An 18,592-nucleotide genomic window follows, 5' to 3' on the forward strand; every position below is an offset into this window, starting at 1 on the left:
GCATGAATCAGAGCACGATTCGCGTCTAACACAAACTCACTGTTTTCACCGTCCTGTAACTCGGCATCTGAGAGGAGTAGACCGTGTTTGAAAAACCAATAAGCTTTAGCTCCCAGCCTAGAGCATGCATCAGAGCACGATTCGCGACTAACACAAACTCACTGTTTTCACCGTCCTGTAACTCGGCACCTGAGATATGTAGACCGTGTTTGATAAAGCAATAAGCTTGCGCTCCCAGCCTAGAGCATGAATCCAAGCACGATTCGCGTCTAACACAAACTCACTGTTTTCACCGTCCTGTAACTCGGCACCTGAGAGGAGTAGACCGTGTTTGAAAAACCAATAAGCTTTAGCTCCCAGCCTAGAGCATGCATCAGAGCACGATTCGCGTCTAACACAAACTCACTGTTTTCACCGTCCTGTAACTCGGCACCTGAGAGATGTAGACCGTGTTTGAAAAAGCAATAAGCTTGCGCTCCCAGCCTAGAGCATGAATCCAAGCACGATTCGCGTCTAACACAAACTCACTGTTTTCACCGTCCTGTAACTCGGCACCTGAGAGGTGTAGACCGTGTTTGAAAAAGCAATAAGCTTGCGCTCCCAGCCTAGAGCATGAATCAGAGCACGATTCGCGTCTAACACAAACTCACTGTTTTCACCGTCCTGTAACTCGGCACCTGAGAGGTGTACACCGTGTTTGAAGAAGCAATAAGCTTTAGCTCCCAGCCTAGAGCATGAGTCAGAGCACGATTCGCGTCTAACACAAACTCACTGTTTTCACCGTCCTGTAACTCGGCACCTGAGAGATGTAGACCGTGTTTGAAAAAACAATAAGCTTGCGCTCCCAGCCTACAGCATGAATCATAGCACGATTCGCGTCTAACACAAACTCACTGTTTTCACCGTCCTGTAACTCGGCACCTGAGAGGTGTAGACCGTGTTTGAAAAAGCAATAAGCTTGCGCTCCCAGCCTAGAGCATGAATCAGAGCACGATTCGCGTCTAACACAAACTCACTGTTTTCACCGTCCTGTACCTCGGCACCTGAGAGGTGTAGACCGTGTTTGAAAAAGCATTACGCTTGCGCTCCCAGCCTAGAGCATCAATCCCAGCACGATTCGCGTCTAACACAAACTCACTGTTTTCACCGTCCTGTAACTCGGCACCTGAGAGGTGTAGACCGTGTTTGAAACAGCAATAAGCTTGCGCTCCCAGCCTAGAGCATGAATCCAAGCACGATTCGCGTCTAACACAAACTCACTGTTTTCACCGTCCTGTAACTCGGCACCTGAGAGGAGTAGACCGTGTTTGAAAAACCAATAAGCTTTAGCTCCCAGCCTACAGCATGCATCAGAGCACGATTCGCGTCTAACACAAACTCACTGTTTTCACCGTCCTGTAACTCGGCACCTGAGAGGTGTACACCGTGTTTGAAGAAGCAATAAGCTTTAGCTCCCAGCCTAGAGCATGAGTCAGAGCACGATTCGCGTCTAACACAAACTCACTGTTTTCACCGTCCTGTAACTCGGCACCTGAGAGATGTAGACCGTGTTTGAAAAAGCAATAAGCTTGCGCTCCCAGCCTAGAGCATGAATCATAGCACGATTCGCGTCTAACACAAACTCACTGTTTTCACCGTCCTGTAACTCGGCACCTGAGAGGTGTAGACCGTGTTTGAAAAAGCAATAAGCTTGCGCTCCCAGCCTAGAGCATGAATCAGAGCACGATTCGCGTCTAACACAAACTCACTGTTTTCACCGTCCTGTACCTCGGCACCTGAGAGGTGTAGACCGTGTTTGAAAAAGCATTACGCTTGCGCTCCCAGCCTAGAGCATCAATCCCAGCACGATTCGCGTCTAACACAAACTCACTGTTTTCACCGTCCTGTACCTCGGCACCTGAGAGGTGTAGACCGTGTTTGAAAAAGCAAAAAGCTTGCGCTCCCAGCCTAGAGCATGAATCAGAGCACGATTCGCGTCTAACACAAACTCACTGTTTTCACCGTCCTGTAACTCGGCACCTGAGAGGTGTAGACCGTGTTTGAAAAAGCAATAAGCTTGCGCTCCCAGCCTAGAGCATGAATCAGAGCACGATTCGCGTCTAACACAAACTCACTGTTTTCACCGTCCTGTACCTCGGCACCTGAGAGGTGTAGACCGTGTTTGAAAAAGCATTACGCTTGCGCTCCCAGCCTAGAGCATGAATCCAAGCACGATTCGCGTCTAACACAAACTCACTGTTTTCACCGTCCTGTAACTCGGCACCTGAGAGGTGTAGACCGTGTTTGAAAAAGCATTAAGCTTGCGCTCCCAGCCTAGAGCATGAATCAGAGCACGATTCGTGTCTAACACAAACTCACTGTTTTCACCGTCCTGTAACTCGGCACCTGAGAGGAGTAGACCGTGTTTGAAAAAGCAATAAGCTTTAGCTCCCAGCCTAGAGCATGAATCCAAGCACGATTCGCGTCTAACACAAACTCACTGTTTTCACCGTCCTGTAACTCGGCACCTGAGAGATGTAGACCGTGTTTGAAAAAGCAATAAGCTTGCGCTCCCAGCCTAGAGCATGAATCAGAGCACGATTCGCGTCTAACACAAACTCACTGTTTTCACCGTCCTGTAACTCGGCACCTGAGAGGTGTAGACCGTGTTTGAAAAAGCAATAAGCTTGCGCTCCCAGCCTAGAGCATGAATCAGAGCACGATTCGCGTCTAACACAAACTCACTGTTTTCACCGTCCTGTAACTCGGCACCTGAGAGGTGTAGACCGTGTTTGAAAAAGCAATAAGCTTTAGCTCCCAGCCTAGAGCATGAATCCAAGCACGATTCGCGTCTAACACAAACTCACTGTTTTCACCGTCCTGTAACTCGGCACCTGAGAGATGTAGACCGTGTTTGAAAAAGCAATAAGCTTGCGCTCCCAGCCTAGAGCATGAATCAGAGCACGATTCGCGTCTAACACAAACTCACTGTTTTCACCGTCCTGTAACTCGGCACCTGAGAGGAGTAGACCGTGTTTGAAAAAGCAATAAGCTTTAGCTCCCAGCCTAGAGCATCAGTCAGAGCACGATTCGCGTCTAACACAAACTCACTGTTTTCACCGTCCTGTAACTCGGCACCTGAGAGATGTAGACCGTGTTTGAAAAAGCAATAAGCTTGCGCTCCCAGCCTAGAGCATGAATCAGAGCACGATTCGCGTCTAACACAAACTCACTGTTTTCACCGTCCTGTAACTCGGCACCTGAGAGGAGTAGACCGTGTTTGAAAAAGCAATAAGCTTTAGCTCCCAGCCTAGAGCATCAATCAGAGCACGATTCGCGTCTAACACAAACTCACTGTTTTCACCGTCCTGTAACTCGGCACCTGAGAGGTGTAGACCGTGTTTGAAAAAGCAATAAGCTTGCGCTCCCAGCCTAGAGCATGAGTCATAGCACGATTCGCGTCTAACACAAACTCACTGTTTTCACCGTCCTGTAACTCGGCACCTGAGAGGTGTAGACCGTGTTTGAAAAAGCAATAAGCTTGCGCTCCCAGCCTAGAGCATGAATCAGAGCACGATTCGCGTCTAACACAAACTCACTGTTTTCACCGTCCTGTACCTCGGCACCTGAGAGGTGTAGACCGTGTTTGAAAAAGCATTACGCTTGCGCTCCCAGCCTAGAGCATGAATCCAAGCACGATTCGCGTCTAACACAAACTCACTGTTTTCACCGTCCTGTAACTCGGCACCTGAGAGGTGTAGACCGTGTTTGAAAAAGCATTAAGCTTGCGCTCCCAGCCTAGAGCATGAATAAGAGCACGATTCGTGTCTAACACAAACTCACTGTTTTCACCGTCCTGTAACTCGGCACCTGAGAGGAGTAGACCGTGTTTGAAAAAGCAATAAGCTTTAGCTCCCAGCCTAGAGCATGAATCCAAGCACGATTCGCGTCTAACACAAACTCACTGTTTTCACCGTCCTGTAACTCGGCACCTGAGAGATGTAGACCGTGTTTGAAAAAGCAATAAGCTTGCGCTCCCAGCCTAGAGCATGAATCAGAGCACGATTCGCGTCTAACACAAACTCACTGTTTTCACCGTCCTGTAACTCGGCACCTGAGAGGTGTAGACCGTGTTTGAAAAAGCAATAAGCTTGCGCTCCCAGCCTAGAGCATGAATCAGAGCACGATTCGCGTCTAACACAAACTCACTGTTTTCACCGTCCTGTAACTCGGCACCTGAGAGGTGTAGACCGTGTTTGAAAAAGCAATAAGCTTTAGCTCCCAGCCTAGAGCATGAATCCAAGCACGATTCGCGTCTAACACAAACTCACTGTTTTCACCGTCCTGTAACTCGGCACCTGAGAGATGTAGACCGTGTTTGAAAAAGCAATAAGCTTGCGCTCCCAGCCTAGAGCATGAATCAGAGCACGATTCGCGTCTAACACAAACTCACTGTTTTCACCGTCCTGTAACTCGGCACCTGAGAGGAGTAGACCGTGTTTGAAAAAGCAATAAGCTTTAGCTCCCAGCCTAGAGTATCAGTCAGAGCACGATTCGCGTCTAACACAAACTCACTGTTTTCACCGTCCTGTAACTCGGCACCTGAGAGATGTAGACCGTGTTTGAAAAAGCAATAAGCTTGCGCTCCCAGCCTAGAGCATGAATCATAGCACGATAGACGCGAATCGTGCTCTGATTCATGCTCTAGGCTGGGAGCGCAAGCTTATTGCTTTTTCAAACACGGTCTACACCTCTCAGGTGCCGAGTTACAGGACGGTGAAAACAGTGAGTTTGTGTTAGACGCGAATCGTGCTTGGATTCATGCTCTAGGCTGGGAGCTAAAGCTTATTTTTTTTCAAACACGGTCTACACCTCTTAGGTGCCGAGTTACAGGACGGTGAAAACAGTGAGTTTGTGTTAGACGCGAATTGTGCTCTGATTCATGCTCTAGGCTGGGAGCGCAAGCTTATTGCTTTTTCAAACACGGTCTACATCTCTCAGGTGCCGAGTTACAGGACGGTGAAAACAGTGAGTTTGTGTTAGACGCGAATCGTGCTTGGATTCATGCTCTAGGCTGGGAGCTAAAGCTTATTGCTTTTTCAAACACGGTCTACTCCTCTCAGGTGCCGAGTTACAGGACGGTGAAAACAGTGAGTTTGTGTTAGACACGAATCGTGCTCTGATTCATGCTCTAGGCTGGGAGCGCAAGCTTATTGCTTTTTCAAACACGGTCTACACCTCTCAGGTGCCGAGTTACAGGACGGGGAAAACAGTGAGTTTGTGTTAGACGCGAATCGTGCTTGGATTCATGCTCTAGGCTGGGAGCGCAAGCGTAATGCTGTTTCAAACACGGTCTACACCTCTCAGGTGCCGAGGTACAGGACGGTGAAAACAGTGAGTTTGTGTTAGACGCGAATCGTGCTCCAATTCATGCTCTAGGCTGGGAGCGCAAGCTTATTGCTTTTTCAAACACGGTCTACACCTCTCAGGTGCCGAGTTACAGGACGGTGAAAACAGTGAGTTTGTGTTAGACGCGAATCGTGCTATGATTCATGCTCTAGGCTGGGAGCGCAAGCTTATTGCCTTTTCAAACACGGTCTACACCTCTCAGGTGCCGAGTTACAGGACGGTGAAAACAGTGAGTTTGTGTTAGACGCGAATCGTGCTTGGATTCATGCTCTAGGCTGGGAGCGCAAGCGTAATGCTTTTTCAAACACGGTCTACACCTCTCAGGTGCCGAGGTACAGGACGGTGAAAACAGTGAGTTTGTGTTAGACGCGAATCGTGCTCTGATTCATGCTCTAGGCTGGGAGCGCAAGCTTATTGCTTTTTCAAACACGGTCTACACCTCTCAGGTGCCGAGTTACAGGACGGTGAAAACAGTGAGTTTGTGTTAGACGCGAATCGTGCTATGACTCATGCTCTAGGCTGGGAGCGCAAGCTTATTGCTTTTTCAAACACGGTCTACACCTCTCAGGTGCCGAGTTACAGGACGGTGAAAACAGTGAGTTTGTGTTAGACGCGAATCGTGCTCTGATTGATGCTCTAGGCTGGGAGCTAAAGCTTATTGCTTTTTCAAACACGGTCTACTCCTCTCAGGTGCCGAGTTACAGGACGGTGAAAACAGTGAGTTTGTGTTAGACGCGAATCGTGCTCTGATTCATGCTCTAGGCTGGGAGCGCAAGCTTATTGCTTTTTCAAACACGGTCTACACCTCTCAGGTGCCGAGTTAAAGGACGGTGAAAACAGTGAGTTTGTGTTAGACGCGAATCGTGCTCTGATTCATGCTCTAGGCTGGGAGCGCAAGCTTTTTGCTTTTTCAAACACGGTCTACACCTCTCAGGTGCCGAGGTACAGGACGGTGAAAACAGTGAGTTTGTGTTAGACGCGAATCGTGCTGGGATTGATGCTCTAGGCTGGGAGCGCAAGCGTAATGCTTTTTCAAACACGGTCTACACCTCTCAGGTGCCGAGGTACAGGACGGTGAAAACAGTGAGTTTGTGTTAGACGCGAATCGTGCTCTGATTCATGCTCTAGGCTGGGAGCGCAAGCTTATTGCTTTTTCAAACACGGTCTACACCTCTCAGGTGCCGAGTTACAGGACGGTGAAAACAGTGAGTTTGTGTTAGACGCGAATCGTGCTATGATTCATGCTCTAGGCTGGGAGCGCAAGCTTATTGCTTTTTCAAACACGGTCTACATCTCTCAGGTGCCGAGTTACAGGACGGTGAAAACAGTGAGTTTGTGTTAGACGCGAATCGTGCTCTGATTCATGCTCTAGGCTGGGAGCTAAAGCTTATTGCTTCTTCAAACACGGTGTACACCTCTCAGGTGCCGAGTTACAGGACGGTGAAAACAGTGAGTTTGTGTTAGACGCGAATCGTGCTCTGATTCATGCTCTAGGCTGGGAGCGCAAGCTTATTGCTTTTTCAAACACGGTCTACACCTCTCAGGTGCCGAGTTACAGGACGGTGAAAACAGTGAGTTTGTGTTAGACGCGAATCGTGCTTGGATTCATGCTCTAGGCTGGGAGCGCAAGCTTATTGCTTTTTCAAACACGGTCTACATCTCTCAGGTGCCGAGTTACAGGACGGTGAAAACAGTGAGTTTGTGTTAGACGCGAATCGTGCTCTGATGCATGCTCTAGGCTGGGAGCTAAAGCTTATTGGTTTTTCAAACACGGTCTACTCCTCTCAGGTGCCGAGTTACAGGACGGTGAAAACAGTGAGTTTGTGTTAGACGCGAATCGTGCTTGGATTCATGCTCTAGGCTGGGAGCGCAAGCTTATTGCTGTTTCAAACACGGTCTACACCTCTCAGGTGCCGAGTTACAGGACGGTGAAAACAGTGAGTTTGTGTTAGACGCGAATCGTGCTCTGATTCATGCTCTAGGCTGGGAGCGCAAGCTTTTTGCTTTTTCAAACACGGTCTACACCTCTCAGGTGCCGAGGTACAGGACGGTGAAAACAGTGAGTTTGTGTTAGACGCGAATCGTGCTGGGATTGATGCTCTAGGCTGGGAGCGCAAGCGTAATGCTTTTTCAAACACGGTCTACACCTCTCAGGTGCCGAGGTACAGGACGGTGAAAACAGTGAGTTTGTGTTAGACGCGAATCGTGCTCTGATTCATGCTCTAGGCTGGGAGCGCAAGCTTATTGCTTTTTCAAACACGGTCTACACCTCTCAGGTGCCGAGTTACAGGACGGTGAAAACAGTGAGTTTGTGTTAGACGCGAATCGTGCTATGATTCATGCTGTAGGCTGGGAGCGCAAGCTTATTGTTTTTTCAAACACGGTCTACATCTCTCAGGTGCTGAGTTACAGGACGGTGAAAACAGTGAGTTTGTGTTAGACGCGAATCGTGCGCTGACTCATGCTCTAGGCTGGTAGCTAAAGCTTATTGCTTCTTCAAACACGGTGTACACCTCTCAGGTGCCGAGTTACAGGACGGTGAAAACAGTGAGTTTGTGTTAGACGCGAATCGTGCTCTGATTCATGCTCTAGGCTGGGAGCGCAAGCTTATTGCTTTTTCAAACACGGTCTACACCTCTCAGGTGCCGAGTTACAGGACGGTGAAAACAGTGAGTTTGTGTTAGACGCGAATCGTGCTTGGATTCATGCTCTAGGCTGGGAGCGCAAGCTTATTGCTTTTTCAAACACGGTCTACATCTCTCAGGTGCCGAGTTACAGGACGGTGAAAACAGTGAGTTTGTGTTAGACGCGAATCGTGCTCTGATGCATGCTCTAGGCTGGGAGCTAAAGCTTATTGGTTTTTCAAACACGGTCTACTCCTCTCAGGTGCCGAGTTACAGGACGGTGAAAACAGTGAGTTTGTGTTAGACGCGAATCGTGCTTGGATTCATGCTCTAGGCTGGGAGCGCAAGCTTATTGCTTTATCAAACACGGTCTACATCTCTCAGGTGCCGAGTTACAGGACGGTGAAAACAGTGAGTTTGTGTTAGTCGCGAATCGTGCTCTGATGCATGCTCTAGGCTGGGAGCTAAAGCTTATTGGTTTTTTAAACACGGTCTACTCCTCTCAGATGCCGAGTTACAGGACGGTGAAAACAGTCAGTTTGTGTTAGACGCGAATCGTGCTCTGATTCATGCTCTAGGCCGGGAGCTAAAGCTTATTGCTTCTTCAAACACGGTCTACACCTCTCAGGTGCCGAGTTACAGGACGGTAAAAACAGTGAGTTTGTGTTAGACGCGAATCGTGCTCTGATTCATGCTCTAGGCTGGGAGCGCAAGCTTATTGCTTTTTCAAACACGGTCTACATCTCTCAGGTGCCGAGTTACAGGACGGTGAAAACAGTGAGTTTGTGTTAGACGCGAATCGTGCTCTGATTCATGCTCTAGGCTGGGAGCTAAAGCTTATTGGTTTTTCAAACACGGTCTACTCCTCTCAGGTGCCGAGTTACAGGACGGTGAAAACAGTGAGTTTGTGTTAGACGCGAATCGTGCTCTGATTCATGCTCTAGGCTGGGAGCGCAAGCTTATTGCTTTTTCAAACACGGTCTACACCTCTCAGGTGCCGAGTTACAGGACGGTGAAAACAGTGAGTTTGTGTTAGACGCGAATCGTGCTTGGATTCATGCTCTAGGCTGGGAGCGCAAGCTTATTGCTTTTTCAAACACGGTCTACATCTCTCAGGTGCCGAGTTACAGGACGGTGAAAACAGTGAGTTTGTGTTAGACGCGAATCGTGCTATGATTCATGCTGTAGGCTGGGAGCGCAAGCTTATTGTTTTTTCAAACACGGTCTACATCTCTCAGGTGCTGAGTTACAGGACGGTGAAAACAGTGAGTTTGTGTTAGACGCGAATCGTGCGCTGACTCATGCTCTAGGCTGGTAGCTAAAGCTTATTGCTTCTTCAAACACGGTGTACACCTCTCAGGTGCCGAGTTACAGGACGGTGAAAACAGTGAGTTTGTGTTAGACGCGAATCGTGCTCTGATTCATGCTCTAGGCTGGGAGCGCAAGCTTATTGCTTTTTCAAACACGGTCTACACCTCTCAGGTGCCGAGTTACAGGACGGTGAAAACAGTGAGTTTGTGTTAGACGCGAATCGTGCTCTGATTCATGCTCTAGGCTGGGAGCGCAAGCTTATTGCTTTTTCAAACACGGTCTACATCTCTCAGGTGCCGAGTTACAGGACGGTGAAAACAGTGAGTTTGTGTTAGACGCGAATCGTGCTCTGATTCATGCTCTAGGCTGGGAGCTAAAGCTTATTGGTTTTTCAAACACGGTCTACTCCTCTCAGGTGCCGAGTTACAGGACGGTGAAAACAGTGAGTTTGTGTTAGACGCGAATCGTGCTCTGATTCATGCTCTAGGCTGGGAGCGCAAGCTTATTGCTTTTTCAAACACGGTCTACACCTCTCAGGTGCCGAGTTACAGGACGGTGAAAACAGTGAGTTTGTGTTAGACGCGAATCGTGCTTGGATTCATGCTCTAGGCTGGGAGCGCAAGCTTATTGCTTTTTCAAACACGGTCTACACCTCTCAGGTGCCGAGTTACAGGACGGTGAAAACAGTGAGTTTGTGTTAGACGCGAATCGTGCTTGGATTCATGCTCTAGGCTGGGAGCGCAAGCTTATTGCTTTTTCAAACACGGTCTACATCTCTCAGGTGCCGAGTTACAGGACGGTGAAAACAGTGAGTTTGTGTTAGACGCGAATCGTGCTCTGATGCATGCTCTAGGCTGGGAGCTAAAGCTTATTGGTTTTTCAAACACGGTCTACTCCTCTCAGGTGCCGAGTTACAGGACGGTGAAAACAGTGAGTTTGTGTTAGACGCGAATCGTGCTTGGATTCATGCTCTAGGCTGGGAGCGCAAGCTTATTGCTTTATCAAACACGGTCTACATCTCTCAGGTGCCGAGTTACAGGACGGTGAAAACAGTGAGTTTGTGTTAGTCGCGAATCGTGCTCTGATGCATGCTCTAGGCTGGGAGCTAAAGCTTATTGGTTTTTTAAACACGGTCTACTCCTCTCAGATGCCGAGTTACAGGACGGTGAAAACAGTCAGTTTGTGTTAGACGCGAATCGTGCTCTGATTCATGCTCTAGGCCGGGAGCTAAAGCTTATTGCTTCTTCAAACACGGTCTACACCTCTCAGGTGCCGAGTTACAGGACGGTAAAAACAGTGAGTTTGTGTTAGACGCGAATCGTGCTCTGATTCATGCTCTAGGCTGGGAGCGCAAGCTTATTGCTTTTTCAAACACGGTCTACATCTCTCAGGTGCCGAGTTACAGGACGGTGAAAACAGTGAGTTTGTGTTAGACGCGAATCGTGCTCTGATTCATGCTCTAGGCTGGGAGCTAAAGCTTATTGGTTTTTCAAACACGGTCTACTCCTCTCAGGTGCCGAGTTACAGGACGGTGAAAACAGTGAGTTTGTGTTAGACGCGAATCGTGCTCTGATTCATGCTCTAGGCTGGGAGCGCAAGCTTATTGCTTTTTCAAACACGGTCTACACCTCTCAGGTGCCGAGTTACAGGACGGTGAAAACAGTGAGTTTGTGTTAGACGCGAATCGTGCTTGGATTCATGCTCTAGGCTGGGAGCGCAAGCTTATTGCTTTTTCAAACACGGTCTACATCTCTCAGGTGCCGAGTTACAGGACGGTGAAAACAGTGAGTTTGTGTTAGACGCGAATCGTGCTCTGATGCATGCTCTAGGCTGGGAGCTAAAGCTTATTGGTTTTTCAAACACGGTCTACTCCTCTCAGGTGCCGAGTTACAGGACGGTGAAAACAGTGAGTTTGTGTTAGACGCGAATCGTGCTTGGATTCATGCTCTAGGCTGGGAGCGCAAGCTTATTGCTGTTTCAAACACGGTCTACACCTCTCAGGTGCCGAGGTACAGGACGGTGAAAACAGTGAGTTTGTGTTAGACGCGAATCGTGCTCTGATTCATGCTCTAGGCTGGGAGCGCAAGCTTATTGCTTTTTCAAACACGGTCTACATCTCTCAGGTGCCGAGTTACAGGACGGTGAAAACAGTGAGTTTGTGTTAGACGCGAATCGTGCTCTGATTCATGCTCTAGGCTGGGAGCTAAAGCTTATTGGTTTTTCAAACACGGTCTACTCCTCTCAGGTGCCGAGTTACAGGACGGTGAAAACAGTGAGTTTGTGTTAGACGCGAATCGTGCTCTGATTCATGCTCTAGGCTGGGAGCGCAAGCTTTTTGCTTTTTCAAACACGGTCTACACCTCTCAGGTGCCGAGGTACAGGACGGTGAAAACAGTGAGTTTGTGTTAGACGCGAATCGTGCTGGGATTGATGCTCTAGGCTGGGAGCGCAAGCGTAATGCTTTTTCAAACACGGTCTACACCTCTCAGGTGCCGAGGTACAGGACGGTGAAAACAGTGAGTTTGTGTTAGACGCGAATCGTGCTCTGATTCATGCTCTAGGCTGGGAGCGCAAGCTTATTGCTTTTTCAAACACGGTCTACACCTCTCAGGTGCCGAGTTACAGGACGGTGAAAACAGTGAGTTTGTGTTAGACGCGAATCGTGCTATGATTCATGCTGTAGGCTGGGAGCGCAAGCTTATTGTTTTTTCAAACACGGTCTACATCTCTCAGGTGCTGAGTTACAGGACGGTGAAAACAGTGAGTTTGTGTTAGACGCGAATCGTGCGCTGACTCATGCTCTAGGCTGGTAGCTAAAGCTTATTGCTTCTTCAAACACGGTGTACACCTCTCAGGTGCCGAGTTACAGGACGGTGAAAACAGTGAGTTTGTGTTAGACGCGAATCGTGCTCTGATTCATGCTCTAGGCTGGGAGCGCAAGCTTATTGCTTTTTCAAACACGGTCTACACCTCTCAGGTGCCGAGTTACAGGACGGTGAAAACAGTGAGTTTGTGTTAGACGCGAATCGTGCTCTGATTCATGCTCTAGGCTGGGAGCGCAAGCTTATTGCTTTTTCAAACACGGTCTACATCTCTCAGGTGCCGAGTTACAGGACGGTGAAAACAGTGAGTTTGTGTTAGACGCGAATCGTGCTCTGATTCATGCTCTAGGCTGGGAGCTAAAGCTTATTGGTTTTTCAAACACGGTCTACTCCTCTCAGGTGCCGAGTTACAGGACGGTGAAAACAGTGAGTTTGTGTTAGACGCGAATCGTGCTCTGATTCATGCTCTAGGCTGGGAGCGCAAGCTTATTGCTTTTTCAAACACGGTCTACACCTCTCAGGTGCCGAGTTACAGGACGGTGAAAACAGTGAGTTTGTGTTAGACGCGAATCGTGCTTGGATTCATGCTCTAGGCTGGGAGCGCAAGCGTAATGCTTTTTCAAACACGGTCTACACCTCTCAGGTGCCGAGGTACAGGACGGTGAAAACAGTGAGTTTGTGTTAGACGCGAATCGTGCTCTGATTCATGCTCTAGGCTGGGAGCTAAAGCTTATTGCTTTTTCAAACACGGTCTACACCTCTCAGGTGCCGAGTTACAGGACGGTGAAAACAGTGAGTTTGTGTTAGACGCGAATCGTGCTCTGATTCATGCTCTAGGCTGGGAGCTAAAGCTTATTGCTTTTTCAAACACGGTCTACACCTCTCAGGTGCCGAGTTACAGGACGGTGAAAACAGTGAGTTTGTGTTAGACGCGAATCGTGCTCTGATTCATGCTCTAGGCTGGGAGCGCAAGCTTTTTGCTTTTTCAAACACGGTCTACATCTCTCTGGTGCCGAGTTACAGAACGGTGAAAACACTGAGTTTGTGTTAGACGCGAATCGTGCTCTGATTCATGCTCTAGGCTGGGAGCGCAAGCTTTTTGCTATTTCAAACACGGTCTACACCTCTCAGGTGCCGAGGTACAGGACGGTGAAAACAGTGAGTTTGTGTTAGACGCGAATCGTGCTCTGATTCATGCTCTAGGCTGCGAGCGCAAGCTTATTGCTTTTTCAAACACGGTCTACACCTCTCAGGTGCCGAGTTACAGGACGGTGAAAATAGTGAGTTTGTGTTAGACGCGAATCGTGCTCTGATTCATGCTCTAGGCTGGGAGCGCAAGCTTTTTGCTTTTTCAAACACGGTCTACATCTCTCTGGTGCCGAGTTACAGAACGGTGAAAACAGTGAGTTTGTGTTAGACGCGAATCGTGCTCTGATTCATGCTCTAGGCTGGGAGCGCAAGCTTTTTGCTTTTTCAAACACGGTCTACACCTCTCAGGTGCCGAGGTACAGGACGGTGAAAACAGTGAGTTTGTGTTAGACGCGAATCGTGCTCTGATTCATGCTCTAGGCTGCGAGCGCAAGCTTATTGCTTTTTCAAACACGGTCTACACCTCTCAGGTGCCGAGTTACAGGACGGTGAAAACAGTGAGTTTGTGTTAGACGCGAATCGTGCTCTGATTCATGCTCTAGGCGGGGAGCTCAAGCTTATTGCTTTTTCAAACACGGTCTACACCTCTCAGGTGCCGAGTTACAGGACGGTGAAAACAGTGAGTTTGTGTTAGACGCGAATCGTGCTGGGATTTATGCTCTAGGCTGGGAGCGCAAGCGTAATGCTTTTTCAAACACGGTCTACACCTCTCAGGTGCCGAGGTACAGGACGGTGAAAACAGTGAGTTTGTGTTAGACGCGAATCGTGCTCTGAATTATGCTCTAGGCGGGGAGCTCAAGCTTAATGCTTTTTCAAACACGGTCTACACCTCTCAGGTGCCGAGTTACAGGACGGTGAAAACAGTGAGTTTGTGTTAGACGCGAATCGTGCTCTGATTCATGCTCTAGGCTGGAAGCTCAAGTTTATTACTTTTTCAAACACGGTCTACACCTCTCAGGTGCCGAGTTACAGGACGGTGAAAACAGTGAGTTTGTGTTAGACGCGAATCGTGCTCTGATTCATGCTCTAGGCTGGAAGCTCAAACTTATTGCTTTTTCAAACACGGTCTACACCTCTCGGGTGCCGAGGTACAGGACGGTGAAAACAGTGAGTTTGTGTTAGACGCGAATCGTGCTCTGATTCATGTTCTAGGCGGGGAGCGCAAGCTTATTGCTTTTTCAAACACGGTCTACACCTCTCAGGTGCCGAGTTACAGGACGGTGAAAACAGTGAGTTTGTGTTAGACGCGAATCGTGCTCTGATTCATGCTCTAGGCTGGGAGCTCAAGCTTATTGCTTTTTCAAACACGGTCTACACCTCTCAGGTGCCGAGTTACAGGACGGTGAAAACAGTGAGTTTGTGTTAGACGCGAATCGTGCTCTGATTCATGCTCTAGGCTGGGAGCTAAAGCTTATTGCTTTTTCAAACACGGTCTACACCTCTCAGGTGCCGAGTTACAGGACGGTGAAAACAGTGAGTTTGTGTTAGACGCGAATCGTGCTCTGATTCATGCTCTAGGCTGGGAGCGCAAGCTTTTTGCTTTTTCAAACACGGTCTACATCTCTCTGGTGCCGAGTTACAGAACGGTGAAAACACTGAGTTTGTGTTAGACGCGAATCGTGCTCTGATTCATGCTCTAGGCTGGGAGCGCAAGCTTTTTGCTATTTCAAACACGGTCTACACCTCTCAGGTGCCGAGGTACAGGACGGTGAAAACAGTGAGTTTGTGTTAGACGCGAATCGTGCTCTGATTCATGCTCTAGGCTGCGAGCGCAAGCTTATTGCTTTTTCAAACACGGTCTACACCTCTCAGGTGCCGAGTTACAGGACGGTGAAAATAGTGAGTTTGTGTTAGACGCGAATCGTGCTCTGATTCATGCTCTAGGCTGGGAGCGCAAGCTTTTTGCTTTTTCAAACACGGTCTACATCTCTCTGGTGCCGAGTTACAGAACGGTGAAAACAGTGAGTTTGTGTTAGACGCGAATCGTGCTCTGATTCATGCTCTAGGCTGGGAGCGCAAGCTTTTTGCTTTTTCAAACACGGTCTACACCTCTCAGGTGCCGAGGTACAGGACGGTGAAAACAGTGAGTTTGTGTTAGACGCGAATCGTGCTCTGATTCATGCTCTAGGCTGCGAGCGCAAGCTTATTGCTTTTTCAAACACGGTCTACACCTCTCAGGTGCCGAGTTACAGGACGGTGAAAACAGTGAGTTTGTGTTAGACGCGAATCGTGCTCTGATTCATGCTCTAGGCGGGGAGCTCAAGCTTATTGCTTTTTCAAACACGGTCTACACCTCTCAGGTGCCGAGTTACAGGACGGTGAAAACAGTGAGTTTGTGTTAGACGCGAATCGTGCTGGGATTTATGCTCTAGGCTGGGAGCGCAAGCGTAATGCTTTTTCAAACACGGTCTACACCTCTCAGGTGCCGAGGTACAGGACGGTGAAAACAGTGAGTTTGTGTTAGACGCGAATCGTGCTCTGAATTATGCTCTAGGCGGGGAGCTCAAGCTTAATGCTTTTTCAAACACGGTCTACACCTCTCAGGTGCCGAGTTACAGGACGGTGAAAACAGTGAGTTTGTGTTAGACGCGAATCGTGCTCTGATTCATGCTCTAGGCTGGAAGCTCAAGTTTATTACTTTTTCAAACACGGTCTACACCTCTCAGGTGCCGAGTTACAGGACGGTGAAAACAGTGAGTTTGTGTTAGACGCGAATCGTGCTCTGATTCATGCTCTAGGCTGGAAGCTCAAACTTATTGCTTTTTCAAACACGGTCTACACCTCTCGGGTGCCGAGGTACAGGACGGTGAAAACAGTGAGTTTGTGTTAGACGCGAATCGTGCTCTGATTCATGTTCTAGGCGGGGAGCGCAAGCTTATTGCTTTTTCAAACACGGTCTACACCTCTCAGGTGCCGAGTTACAGGACGGTGAAAACAGTGAGTTTGTGTTAGACGCGAATCGTGCTCTGATTCATGCTCTAGGCTGGGAGCTCAAGCTTATTGCTTTTTCAAACACGGTCTACACCTCTCAGGTGCCGAGGTACAGGACGGTGAAAACAGTGAGTTTGTGTTAGACGCGAATCGTGCTCTGAATTATGCTCTAGGCTGGAAGCTCAAGCTTATTACTTTTTCAAACACGGTCTACACCTCTCAGGTAACGAATTACAGGACGGTGAAAACACTGAGTTTGTGTTAGACGCGAATCGTGCTCTGATTCATGCTCTAGGCGGGGAGCGCAAGCTTATTGCTTTTTCAAACACGGTCTACACCTCTCAGGTGCCGAGTTACAGGACGGTGAAAACAGTGAGTTTGTGTTAGACGCGAATCGTGCTCTGATTCATGCTCTAGGCTGGGAGCGCAAGCTTATTGCTTTTTCAAACACGGTCTACACCTCTCAGGTGCCGAGTTACAGGACGGTGAAAACAGTGAGTTTGTGTTAGACGCGAATCGTGCTCTGATTCATGCTCTAGGCGGGGAGCTCAAGCTTATTGCTTTTTCAAACACGGTCTACACCTCTCAGGTGCCGAGTTACAGGACGGTGAAAACAGCGAGTTTGTGTTAGACGCGAATCGTGCTCTGATTCATGCTCTAGGCTGGGAGCGGAAGCTTATTGCTTTTTCAAACACGGTCTACACCTCTCAGGTGCCGAGTTACAGGACGGTGAAAACAGTGAGTGTTTGTTAGACGCGAATCGTGCTCTGATTCATGCTCTAGGCGGGGAGCTCAAGCTTATTGCTTTTTCAAACACGGTCTACACCTCTCAGGTGCCGAGTTACAGGACGGTGAAAACAGTGAGTTTGTGTTAGACGCGAATCGCGCTCTGATTCATGCTGTAGGCTGGGAGCTCAAGCTTATTGCTTTTTCAAACACGGTCTACACCTCTCAGGTGCCGAGTTACAGGACGGTGAAAACAGTGAGTTTGTGTTAGACGCGAATCGTGCTCTGATTCATGCTCTAGGCGGGGAGCTCAAGCTTATTGCTTTTTCAAACACGGTCTACACCTCTCAGGTGCCGAGTTACAGGACGGTGAAAACAGTGAGTTTGTGTTAGACGCGAATCGTGCTCTGATTCATGCTCTAGGCGGGGAGCTCAAGCTTATTGCTTTTTCAAACACGGTCTACACCTCTCAGGTGCCGAGTTACAGGACGGTGAAAACAGTGAGTTTGTGTTAGACGCGAATCGTGCTCTGATTCATGCTCTAGGCTGGGAGCGCAAGCTTATTGCTTTTTCAAACACGGTCTACACCTCTCAGGTGCCGAGTTACAGGACGGTGAAAACAGTGAGTTTGTGTTAGACGCGAATCGTGCTCTGATTCATGCTCTAGGCGGGGAGCGCAAGCTTATTGCTTTTTCAAACACGGTCTACACCTCTCAGGTGCCGAGTTACAGGACGGTGAAAACAGTGAGTTTGTGTTAGACGCGAATCGTGCTCTGATTCATGCTCTAGGCTGGGAGCTCAAGCTTATTGCTTTTTCAAACACGGTCTACACCTCTCAGGTGCCGAGTTACAGGACGGTGAAAACAGTGAGTTTGTGTTAGACGCGAATCGTGCTCTGATTCATGCTCTAGGCGGGGAGCTCAAGCTTATTGCTTTTTCAAACACGGTCTACACCTCTCAGGTGCCGAGTTACAGGACGGTGAAAACAGTGAGTTTGTGTTAGACGCGAATCGTGCTCTGATTCATACTCTAGGCTGGGAGCTCAAGCTTATTGCTTTTTCAAACACGGTCTACACCTCTCAGGTGCCGAGTTACAGGACGGTGAAAACAGTGAGTTTGTGTTAGACGCGAATCGTGCTCTGATTCATGCTCTAGGCTGGGAGCGCAAGCTTATTGCTTTTTCAAACACGGTCTACACCTCTCAGGTGCCGAGTTACAGGACGGTGAAAACAGTGAGTTTGTGTTAGACGCGAATCGTGCTCTGATTCATGCTCTAGGCGGGGAGCTCAAGCTTATTGCTTTTTCAAACACGGTCTACACCTCTCAGGTGCCGAGTTACAGGACGGTGAAAACAGTGAGTGTGTGTTAGACGCGAATCGTGCTCTGATTCATGCTCTAGGCTGGGAGCTCAAGCTTATTGCTTTTTCAAACACGGTCTACACCTCTCAGGTGCCGAGTTACAGGACGGTGAAAACAGTGAGTTTGTGTTAGACGCGAATCGTGCTCTGATTCATGCTCTAGGCTGGGAGCTCAAGCTTATTGCTTTTTCAAACACGGTCTACACCTCTCAGGTGCCGAGTTACAGGACGGTGAAAACAGTGAGTTTGTGTTAGACGCGAATCGTGCTCTGATTCATGCTCT

Source organism: Eleutherodactylus coqui, unplaced genomic scaffold (assembly GCF_035609145.1).
Source record: "Eleutherodactylus coqui strain aEleCoq1 unplaced genomic scaffold, aEleCoq1.hap1 HAP1_SCAFFOLD_30, whole genome shotgun sequence".
Classification (NCBI taxonomy): domain Eukaryota; kingdom Metazoa; phylum Chordata; class Amphibia; order Anura; family Eleutherodactylidae; genus Eleutherodactylus; species Eleutherodactylus coqui.